This window comes from Heptranchias perlo, chromosome 2, assembly GCF_035084215.1.
Source record: "Heptranchias perlo isolate sHepPer1 chromosome 2, sHepPer1.hap1, whole genome shotgun sequence".
NCBI lineage: Eukaryota > Metazoa > Chordata > Chondrichthyes > Hexanchiformes > Hexanchidae > Heptranchias > Heptranchias perlo.
Window position 1 is genome coordinate 20,277,703 of NC_090326.1, and position 12,523 is coordinate 20,290,225.

Sequence of the window (12,523 nt, forward strand, 5' to 3'; positions counted from 1 at the left end):
CTTCTCACCACCAGCCAAGCTACGTCTTGGTGCTTGTTTGAAAGTTCTGACAATGAGGCGTTCTGCCAAATGACATTGACAGTCTGCACGGGGAACCAACCAACAGGGTCCATTGTCTCCTTTTCCCGCAGGTTCTCGAGGATGTTACATGCAGACCACTTACTGTTTTTTTGCATAAACTTTTCGACGAAGGACAGGTGGGGCGGAACGGTCCAACTGGACAGAGCGTTTCTTGGCAGCGTGGCCAGGCCCATCCTTTGCAACACCGGGGATAGGTAGAACCTCAGCACATAGTGACATTTTGTGTTTTCTTACCAACGGTCCTTTTTTTAAAATTCGTTCATGGGATGTGGGCATCGCTGGCAAGGCCGGCATTTATTGCCCATCCCTAATTGCCCTTGAGAAGGTGGTGGTGAGCCGCCTTCTTGAACCGCTGCAGTCCGTGTGGTGAAGGTTTTCCCACAGTGCTGTTAGGAAGGGAGTTCCAGAATTTTGACCCAGCGACGATGAAGGTACGGCAATATATTTCCAAGTTGGGATGGTGTGTGAATTGGAGGGGAACGTGCAGGTGGTGTTGTTCCCATGTGCCTGCTGCTCTTGTCCTTCTAGGTGGTAGAGGTCGCGGGTTTTGGAGGTGCTGTCGAAGAAGCCTTGGTGAGTTGCTGCAGTGCATCCTGTGGATGGTACACACTGCAGCCACAGTGCGCCGGTGGTGAAGGGAGTGAATGTTTAGGGTGGTGGATGGGGTGCCAATCAAGCGGGCTGCTTTATCTTGGATGGTGTTGAGCTTCTTGAGTGTTGTTGGAGCTGCACTCATCCAAGCAAGTGGACAGTATTCCATCACACTCCTGACTTGTGCCTTGTAGATGGTGGAAAGGCTTTGGGGAGTCAGGAAGTGAGTCACTCGCCACAGAATACCCAGCCTCTGACCTGCTCTCGTAGCCACAGTATTTATATGGTTGGTCCAGTTCAGTTTCTGGTCAGTGGTGACCCCCAGGATGTTGATGGTGGGGGATTCAGCGATGGTAATGCCATTGAATGTCAAGGAGAGGTGGTTAGACTCTCACTTGTTGGAGATGGTCATTGCCTGGCATTTGTCTGGTGCGAATGTTACTTGCCACTTATGAGCCCAAGCCTGGATGTTGTCCAGGTCTTGCTGCATGCGGGCTCGGACTGCTTCATTATTTGAGGGGTCGCGAATGGAACTGAACACTGTGCAATCATCAGCGAACATCCCAATTTCTGGCCTTATGATGGAGGGAAGGTCATTGATGAAGCAGCTGAAGATGGTTGGGCCTCGGACACTGCCCTGAGGAACTCCTGCAGCAATGCCCTGGGGCTGAGATGATTGGCCTCCAACAACCACTACCAGCCGCAGCCGCACACGAAAGTGGCCATCAGGATGAGGGCTACACTGGGCATGCCTTTCCCCCCTTTCTCCAGAGATTTGTACATCGTGTCCCTGCGAACACGGTCCATTTTTGATCTCCAGATAAAGTGGAAGATGGCCCTGGAAATTCAGATTCAGGAATTGCATGGGAAGGCTGGAGATGGGGAAGCAGGAGGCCATAACCTAGTGCAGGGTTTGTATGACAACAATTCGTTTCGATGACATGAGGAAGCAATTTTTTACACAGTGGGTTGTTATGATCTGGAATGCACTGCCTGAAAGGGTGGTGGAAGCAGATTCAATAACAGCTTTCAAAAGGGAGTTGGATAAATACTTCAAGGGAAAATAATTACAGGGCTATGGGGAATGAGCAGGTGAGTGGGACTAATTGGATAGTTCTTTCAAAGAGCCGGCACAGGCATGATGGGCTGAATAGCCTCCTTCTGTGCTGTAACATATGATGATTAGAATGTTCCCTTGTAAAAATTTCAGGTATTCCTCCCCCTCTTTGCTCTTTACACTGTTATTTTTTCAGTCTATATTAGGATAATTGAAATCCCCCATTATCACTACTCTAAAGTTCTTGCATCTTTCGGTAATTTGCCTGCAAATTTGCTCCTCTATCTCCTTCCCAATATTTGGTGGCCTATAGTATACACCCAGCAGCGTAATAGCTCATCTGAAATAAAAACAGAAAATGCTGGAAAAGCTCAGCAAGTGAGGCAGCATCTGTGGAGAAAGAAACAGAGTTAACGTTTCAGGACGTTTCAGTTTCTCTCTCCGCAGATGCTGCCTCACTTGCTGAGCTTTTCCAGCATTTTCTGTTATTATTTCAGATTTCCAGCATCTGCAGTATTTTGCTTTTGTAATAACTCCTCTATTGTTCTTTAATTCTAACCAAATAGATTCTCTGTTTGAACCTTCAAGTACGTCATCCCTTTCCACTACTGTACAGTGTCTTTGGTCAATACTGCCACCCCCAGCAACCCCCTCCTTTTTTTCCTTCCCTATCTTTCCTGAATATCTTGTAGCCAGGAATATTAAGTGTTCGTTCCACCCCTTGTTTGAGCCAGGTCAGGTCTCTGTTATTGCCACTATATCATAATCCCATGTGGCTACTTGAGCCTGCAGCTCTCCAACCTTATTTACCACACTCCGTGCATTTACGCGAGTGCACTCTAAACCCATCTTAGTCTGCCTCGCATTTCCTCCCTGTCTGATCCCTCCTATTTCTGAACTACCCTTCATTCTAATGCTGTTTATCTCTCCCAGTCCTCTGTGCACCTTGTATCTCCTCTCTAATGCTTCATCCTGGTGCCCCTCTCCCTGCCCAAATTAGTTTAAACCCCCATCCCACAGCACTAGTTAACCTCCCTGCGAGGACATTGGTCCCAGCCCTGATGAGGTGCAACCTACTGGTCTCTCCTGCCCCAGAACTGGTCCCAATGCCCCATAAATCTGAAGACCTCCCTCCTGCACCATTTCTGCAGCCATGCGTTAATCTGTTTTATTTTACTGCTCCTATACTCATTAGCAAGTGACACTGGGAGTAATCCAGAGATTACTGCCTTTGAGGTCATAGTATAATAGTAGGTACAGCTTGGAGGAGGCCATTCAGCCCATTGTGCTTGTGCCATCTCTTAGAAAGAGCTATCCAATTAGTCCCATTCCCCGGCTCTTTCCCCGTAGCCCTGCAATTTTTTTCCCTTCAAGTATTTATCCAATTCCCTTTTGAAAGTTACTATTGAATCTTCTTCCACCACCCTTTCAGGCAGTGCATTCCAGACCATTACAACTCGCTGCATAAAAAATGTTTCCTCATGTCACCTCTGGCTCCTTTGCCGATCGCCTTAAATCTGTGTCCTCAAATCTCCCCTTAACCTTCTCTGTTCTAAGGAGAACAACCCCAGCTTCTCCAGTCTCTCCACATAACTGAAGCCCCTCATCCCTGGTACCATTCTAGTAAATCTTTTCTGCACCCTCTCTAAGGCCTTGACACCCTGGTGCCTAGAATTGAACACAATACTCCAGCTAAGGCCTAATTGGTGTTTTCTAAAGGCTTATAAAATCCTTGCTTTTGCACTCTTTGCCTCTATTAATAAAGTCCAGGATCCCATATGCTTTTTTAACAGCCTTCTCAACTTGTCCTGCCACATTCAAAAATTTGTGTACATACACCCCCAGGCCTCTCTGTTCCTGTACCCCTTTTTAAAATTGCATCATTTAGTTTATATTGCCTCTCCCCATTCTTCTTACCAAAATGCATCACTTCACACTTCTCTACATTAAATTTCAGCCATGTGTCCGCCCATTTCACCAGTCTGTCTATGTCCTCCTGAAGTCTATTACTATCCTCCACATTGTTTACTACATTCCCGAGTTTTGTGTCATCAGCAAACTTTGAAATTATACCCAAGTCCAGGTCATTAATATATATCAAAAGGGGAAGAAGTTCTAATACCAACCCCTGGGGAACACCATTGTATACTTCCCTCCAGTCTGAAAAACAACTCTTCACCACTACTCTCTGCTTTCTGTCCCTTAACCAATTTTGTATCCATGCTGTTTCTGTCCCTTTAATCCCATTTAATTTTGCTTACAAGCCTATTGTGTGATACTTTATCAAATGCCTTTTGAAAGTCCATAGACACAACATCAACCGCATTATCCTCATCAACCCTCTCTGCTATTTCATCAAGGAACTCCATCAAATTAGGCAAACACGATTTTCCTTTAACAAATCCATGCTGACTCTCATTTATTAGCCCATACTTTTCCAAGTGCCAATTAATTTTGTCCCGGATTATTGTCTCAAAGTTTCCCCACCACCAACGTTAGGCTGACTGGCCTGTAATTGCCAGATTTATCTCTCTCCCTTTTTTTGAACAGAGGTGTGACATTTGCAATCCTCCAATTTAGGGAGATAATGAATGATTTATAGATATATCAAATGATTTTATGGATACACCAAAGAATTTACGGATATACTTACCAGAACGTCGGTTGTGGGGAAACTTTTAAAGACAGTAATCTGGGACAAAATTAATTAGCACATAGAAAAGTATGGGCTATCTATAAATCATTGATTATCTCCCTTAATTGATTTGGTGTATCTATAAATCATTCAGTGTATCCATAAATGTATTCAGTGTCTCCAGGAAGTAGAATCAGTATGGATGGAGATAAGAAATAACAAGGGGCAGAAAACACTGGTGGGATAGTTTATAGTCCCTCTAATAGTAGCAGCACCATTGGACAGAGAATCAAGAAATAATAGGAGCTTGTAACAAAGGTAATGCAATAATCGTGGGGGACTTTAATCTTCCTATAGACTGGACAAATCAAATTGGCAAAGGCAGTCTGGAGGATGAGTTCATGGAATGCATTTGAGATAGTTTCCTAGAACAATACATCATGGAACCAACCAGGGAACAGACTATTTTAGATCTTGTCTTGCGTAATGAGACAGGGTTAATTAGTAATCTCATAGTAAAGGATCCTCTGGGAAGAGTGATCATAATATGATAGAATTTCACATTGAGTTTGAGAGTGACATCCTTAAGTTTGAAACTAGAGTCTTAAACTTAAATAAAGCCAATTATATAGGTGTGAGGGGCGAGTTGGCTAAGGTAGATTGGGAAATTAGATTGAAAGGTATGACGGTAGATTAGCAGTGGCAAACATTTAAAGAAATATTTCAGAATTCTCAACGAATACACATTCCATTGAGAATATACATTCCATACACTCCACGGGAAAAGCAATCCATCCATGGCTAACTAAAGAAGTTAAGGATCAAATTAGATTAAAAGAAGATGCTTATAATGTTGCAAAGAATAATAGTAAGGCTGAGGATTGGGAGAGTTTTAGAAACCAGCAAAGGATGACTAAAAAATTGATAAAAAGTGAGAAAATAGAATGAGAGTAAACTAGCAAGAAATATATAAACAGATTGGAAGAGCTTCTACAAGTATGTAAAAAGGAAGAGAGTAGCAAAAGTAAACGATTTCCCTTTCATAAAACCATGTTGGCTCTGCCTAATCATATTATGATTTTCTAAGTGCCCCGTTATCACTTCCGTAATAATGTATTCCAACATTTTCCAGACGACTGATGTCAGGCTAACAATGGCAGTGTTACAGAAGAAATTATAATGGTGAATAAGGAAATGGCAGAGACGTTAAACAAATATTTTGTTTCTGTCTTCACAGTAGAAGCACATAAAGCATACTAAAAATAGTGGGGAACCAAGGGGCTAATGAGAGTAAGGAACTTAAAGCAATTAATATCAGTAAAAAAAGAGTACTGGAGAAACTAATGGGACTAAAAGCTGACAAATCGTCTGGACCTGATGGCCTATATCCAAGGTAGCTGCAGAGATAGTGGAAGCATTGGTTGTGAGCTTCCAAAATTCCCCAGATTCTAGAATGGTCCCAGCAGATTGGAAGATAGCAAATGTAACACTGCCATTCACGAAAGGGAGGAGAGAGAAAACAGAGAACTACAGGCCAGTTAGCCTGACATCAATTGTCTGGAAAATGCTGGAATACATTACTACGGAAGTGATAACTGGGCACTTAGAAAATCATATGATTAGGCAGAGTCAATATGGTTTTATGAAAGGGAAATCATGTTTAACAAATTTAATAGAATATTTTGAGGATGTAACTAGCAGGGTAGATAAAGGGGAACCAGTGGATGTACTATATTTGGACTTCCAAAAGGCAATCGATAAGTTCCCACATAAAAGGTTGTTACGCAAGATAATGGCTCATGGGGTTGGGGATAATATATTAGCATGGGTAGAGGATTGGTTAACGGACAGAAAACAGAGAGTGGGGATAAACGGGTCATTCTCAGGTTGGCAGGCTGTAACTAGTGGGGTGCTGCAAGAATCAGTGCTCGGGCCTCAGATATTTACAATCTATATTAATGACTTAGATGAAGGGTCTGAGTGTAATGTATCCAAGTTAGCTGATGATACAAACGTAGTTGGGAAAGTAAGCAGTGAGGAGGACACAAAGGGGGAAAATTTGAATGGGGCCATTTTTGGGTGCAGGTAGCGTGATGTGCTATTACCCCACGCCCAATGGCCCCTGCACAGGCAGGACACAAGTTTCAGCCCACCCCAGGACCTGCCTGCAATCAGTGTTCCATTCCAGGCCTTGCACGTGGAATCAATGCAATTCACACTTTCTACCACCAGGGGAGCTCAATCTCTTAAAGGGAGGATGTTTCTTAGAAATCTCTTAAAGGTAGCTGGTGCCTGTTATTTGTTGAAAATAACAGTCTACTGTCTGCACGGAGTCTAAAAAGAGATCAGACATCGCACACGTAAGACACGATTGCAGGTCCCATCCCCATGTTTACACACTGTTGAGTTATGTTAAAACATTGAATAAAGGTTGCGCACTACTAAATCCCACATCCTCCAATTGGCATGCCAGACCTCACCAATCTGCCGATCTGAGTTGCTATCATAGAAACATAGAAAATAGGAGCAGGAGTAGGCCATTCGGCCCTTCAAGCCTGCTCCGCCATTCATTATGATCATGGCTGATCCTCTATCTCATTACCATATTCCCGCTCTCTCCCCATACCCCTTGATGCCTTTTGTGTCTAGAGATCTATCTAGCTCCTTCTTAAATATATTCAGTGACTTGGCCTCCACAGACTTCTGTGGTAGAGAATTCCACATGTTCACCACCCTCTGAGTGAAGAAATTTCTCCTCATCTCAGTCCGAAATGTCCTACCCTGTATCCTGAGACTGTGACCCCTTGTTCTGGACCCCCCAGCCAGGGGAAACATCCTCCCTGCATCCAGTCTGTCTAGCCCTGTCAGAATTTTGTATGTTTCAATGAGATCCCCTCTCATTCTTCTAAACTTGAGTGAATACAGGCCGAGTCGACCCAATCTCTCCTCATATGACAGTCCTGCAATCCCAGGAATCAGTCTGGTGAACCTTCGCTGCACTCCCTCTATGGCATCTATATCCTTTCTTAGGTAAGGAGACCAAAACTGCACACAATACTCCAGGTGTGGTCTCACCAAGGCCCTGTATAACTGCAGTAAGACATCCTTGCTCCTGTACTCAAATCCTCTTGCAATGAAGGCCAACATACCATTTGCCTTCCGAACTGCTTGCTGCACCTGCATGTTTGCTTTCAGTGACTGGTGTACAAGGACACCCAGGTCCCTTTGTACATCAATGTTCCTCAATCTGTCACCATTTAAATAATACTCTGCCTTTCTGTTTTTCCTTCCGAAGTGGATAACTTCACATTTATCCACATTATACTGCATCTGCCATGTATTTGCCCACTCACTCACCTTGTCTAAATCGCCTTGAAGCCTCTTTGCATCCTCCTCACAACTCATAATCCCACCTAGTTTTGTGTCATCAGAAAACTTGGAAATATTACATTTGGTTCCCTCATCCAAATCATTGATATATATTGTGAATAGCTGGGGCCCAAGCACTGATCCCTGCGGTACCCCACTAGTCACTGCCTGCCACCCCGAAAAAGACCCATTTATTCCTACTCTCTGTTTCCTGTCTGTTAACCAATTTTCAATCCATGCCAGTACATTACCACCAATCCCATGTGCTTTAATTTTGCACACTAACCTCTAATGTGGGACTTTATCAAAGGCCTTCTGAAAATCCAAATATACCACATCCGCTGGTTCTCCGTTATCTATCCACCAGTTACATCCTCAAAAAATTCCAGTAGGTTTGTCAAACATAATTTCCCTTTCATAAATCCATGTTGACTTTGTCTAAGCCCATTGATATTTTCTAAGTGTCCTGTTATTACATCCTTTATAATAGACGCTAGCATTTTCCCTACTACTGATGTTAGGCTAACCGGTCTGTGGTTCCCTGTTTTCTCTCTCCCTCCTTTTTTAAATAGTGGGGTTACATTTGCCACCCTCCAATCTGCAGGAGCTGTTCCATAATCTATAGAATTTTGGAAGACAACAACTAATGCATCCATTATTTCCACGACTACCTCTTTTAGTACTCTGGGATGCAGATTATCAGGCCCTGGGGATTTATTGGCTTTCAGTCCCATTAATTTCTCCAGCACTATTTTTTTACTAATACTAATTTCCTTTAATTCCTCCTTCTCACTAGACCCTAGGTTCCCTAGCATTTCTGGGAAGTTATTTGTGTCCTCTTCCGTGAAGACAGAACCAAAGTATTTCTTTAATTGCTCTGCCATTTCCCTGTTCCCCATTATAAATTCTCCTGTTTCTGACTGTAAGGGACCTTTTTGTCTTCACTAATCTTTTTCTTTTTACATACCTGTAGAAGTTTTTACAGTCCACTTTTATGTTCCTTGCAAGTTTACTCTCATATTCTATTTTTCCCCTCTTAATCAATCTCTTGGTTCTTTTTTGCTGAATTCTAAACTGCTCCCAATCCTCAGGCTTGCTACTTTTTCTGGCAACTTTATATGACTCCTCTTTGGATCTAATACTATCCTTAATTTCCTTTGTTAGCCATGGTTGGGCCGCATTTCCTTTTGTGTTTTTGCGCCAGAAAGGAATGTTATAACTGTTGCAATTCATGCATTCGTTCCTTAAATGTTAGCCATTGCCTATCCACCGTCATGCCTTTTAATGAAGCTTCCCAACTCACTCCTCGTACCTTCATAGTTTCCTTCGTTTAGATTTAGGACTCTAGTTTCGGATTGGACTACTTCACTTTCCATCTTAATGAAGAATTCTATCATGATATGGTTACTCTTCCCTAAAGGACCCTGCACAACAAGATTATTAATTAACCCCTTCTCATTGCACAATGTCCAATCAAGGATAGCCTATTCCCTGGTTGGCTCCTCAATGTACTAGTCTAAAAAACCATCTCATACACACTTCAGGAATTCATCCTCCACAGTATTGTTGCTAATTTGGTTTGGCCAGTCTATATTCAGATTAAAGTCACCCATGATTACTGTAGTACCCTTGTTACATGCATTTCTAATTTCCTGTTTGATCCCATCCCCTACATTACCACTACTGTTTGGAGGCCTATAGACAACTCCCACCAGTGTTTTCTGCCCCTTGGTGCTTCTTAACTCCACCCAGACTGATTCTACATCTTGATTTTCTGAGCCAATATCCTTTCTCACTATTGCTCTGATTTCATCCTTTACTAACAATGCCACCCCACCCCACCCCACCCCCTTTCCCTTTTTGCCTGTCCTTCCTAAATATCGAATACCCTTGGATATTCAGCTCCCAGCCTTGGTATTCCTGCAGCTATGCCTCTGTAATTGCTATTATATCATATCCGTTTACACCTATTTCCGCTGTTAATTCATCTACCTTATTATGAATGTTTCGTGCATTCAGATACGGTGCCTTTAGATTTGTCTTTTTAACATTTTTAGACGTCTTAACATTTTTTTGTACTATGGCCCTGGGAGAGGGCCTTTTGTACCAGGCCTGCGAGAGTGATGCACTAGAGACCTTGGTGCAAGAGGTGGTCAGAAGGAGGGACATCCTATATCTGTGGGGTGGGGGGGAATGGGGTGGCGGGGCAAGAGGCCCTCCAGACATATATCCAAAAGACAGTGGGAGGCAGCGGGGGACAAAGTCAATGCCAGGCGCACAGCGTCATGAACATGGATGCAGTGCAGGAAGAAGTTCAATGCTTTGACATGAGTGGTCAAGGTGAATGAGGTCAACTGTCAAGTGGTGTCTCCAACTGCACCACGCACTACGCCCCCCATCACCCACATACCAACAAATGCTTTCCATCAGTACTCAACTCTTCCAATCAGATGTTTCCTTATCACAGCTTCAAGCCGCCCACCCAAACTCACAGGCCACACACACTGCCAGCTATTCAACCATGACAGGCACATCACCTAGACACACATCCCGCTTTCTTGCAGGAGAAGGTGGCGCATATCAGGAAGCAGCAAGTAGCAGTGGCGTTTAGCCCCTCGAGCATGTTCTGCCATTCAGTTGATGGTTGATCTTTGACCTAACTCCATATACCTGCCTTAGCCCCAAATCCCTTAATACCTTTGATTCACAGAACTTTATCAATCTCAGATTTAGAATTCACAATTGAGCTAGCATCAACTGCCGTCTGCAGAAGAGCGTTCCAAACATCTCCCACCCTTTGCATGTAGAAGCATTTCCTAACTTCAATCCTGCAAGTCCTGGCTCTAAATGTTAGACTATGTCCCCATGTCCCAGTGTTGCAGTCTAGGAGACCTCCAAAAACAGTTACAAATGTCTCGGCAGCCAGAAGCAGTAATCCAGCCACTAACCTGTAAATCCTGCATGGTCCCTTTAAATAGCGACGGTGGGGGATCCTCCAGGCACTCGAAGACACGTTCAGATGGTCAGGGTTAAGACTGTGCGTTGAGTTGAGCGTTGAGTCCCAAAATGGTGTCTATCACTTTAAATCAGCGTTGTACAATGATTGAAGCCATTTTCTCCCAACTTTACATGATTCCAGCGTTCGTTATCTGCGCCTGCGCTAACTCCTATACCAAGATGGCATCTGGCGCACGTCTCGCAGGGAACATGCGTGTGCATCCAAGGCACCATCTTGGATGTCAGAGAGGCCGTGTAGCACCGAAACAACGGGCGCTACAGAGCCTAATTTAGTGCCCGAAGAGTCTGCAAAGGGATATAGACAAGTTAAGTGAGTGGCCAAAAAGGTGGCAGATGGAGTATAATGTGGGAAAATGTGAGGTTATTCACTTTGGTAGGAAGAATAGAAAAGAAGAATATTTTTTAAATGGTGAAAAACTATTAAATGCTTGTGTTCAGAGAGATCTGGGTGTCCTTGTACAAAAGACACAAAAAGTTAGCATGCAGGTACAGCAAGCAATTAGGAAGGCAGATGGAATGTTGTCCTTTATTGCAACAGGTTTGGAGTACAATAGTAAAGAAGTCTTAAAATTGGACAGGGCTTTGGTGAGGCCACACCTGGAGTACTGTGCACAGTTTTGGTCTCCTTATCTAAGGAAGGATATACTTCCCTTAGAGGTGGTGCAACGGAGGTTCACTAAATTAATTCCTGGGATGAGAGGGTTGAGAAATTGAGTAAAATGTGCCGATGTTCTCTGGAATTTAGAAGAATGAGAGGGGATCTTATTGAAACGTATAAGATTCTGAGGGGGCTTGACAGGGTAGATGCTGAGAGGTTGTTTCCCCTGGCTAGAGAGTTTAGAACTTTTCTTTTTATTCGTTGATGGGATGTGGGCATCGCTGGCAAGGCCGGCATTTATTGCCCATCCCTAATTGCCCTCGAGAAGGTGGTGGTGAGCCGTCTTCTTGAATCGCTGCAGTCCGTGTGGTGAAGGTTCTCCCACAGTGCTGTTAGGAAGGGAGTTCCAGGATTTTGATCCAGCGACGATGAAGGAACGGCGATATATTTCCAAGTCAGGATGGTGTGTGACTTGGAGGGGAACATGCAGGTGGTGTTGTTCCCATGTGCCTGCTGCTCTTGTCCTTCTAGGTGGTAGAGGTCGCGGGCTTGGGAGGTGCTGTTGAAGAAGCCTTGGCGAGTTGCTGCAGTGCATCCTGTGGATGGTACACACTGCAGCCACTGTGCGCCGGTGGTGAAGGGAGTGAATGTTTAGGGTGGTGGATGGGGTGCCAATCAAGCGGGCTACTTTGTCCTGGATGGTGTCGAGCTTCTTGAGTGTTGTTGGAGCTCATCCAGGCAAGTGGAGAGTATTCCATCACACTCCTGACTTGTACCTTGTAGATGGTGGAAAGGCTTTGGGGAGTCAGGAGGTGAGTCACTCGCCACAGAATACCCAGCCTCTGACCTGCTCTTGTAGCCACAGTAATTATATGGCTGGTCCAGTTAAGTTTCTGTTCAATGGTGACCCCCAGGATGTTGATGGTGGGAGATTCGGCAATGGTAATGCCGTTGAATGTCAAGGGGAGGTGGATAGACTCTCTCTTGTTGGAGATGGTCATTGCCCGGCACTTGTCTGGCGCGAATGTTACTTGCCACTTATCAGCCCAAGTGTGGATGTTGTCCTGGTCTTGCTGCATGTGGGCACGGACTGCTTCATTGTCTGAGGAATTACGAATGGAACTGAACACTGTGCAGTCATCAGTGAACATCCCCATTTCTGACCTTATGATGG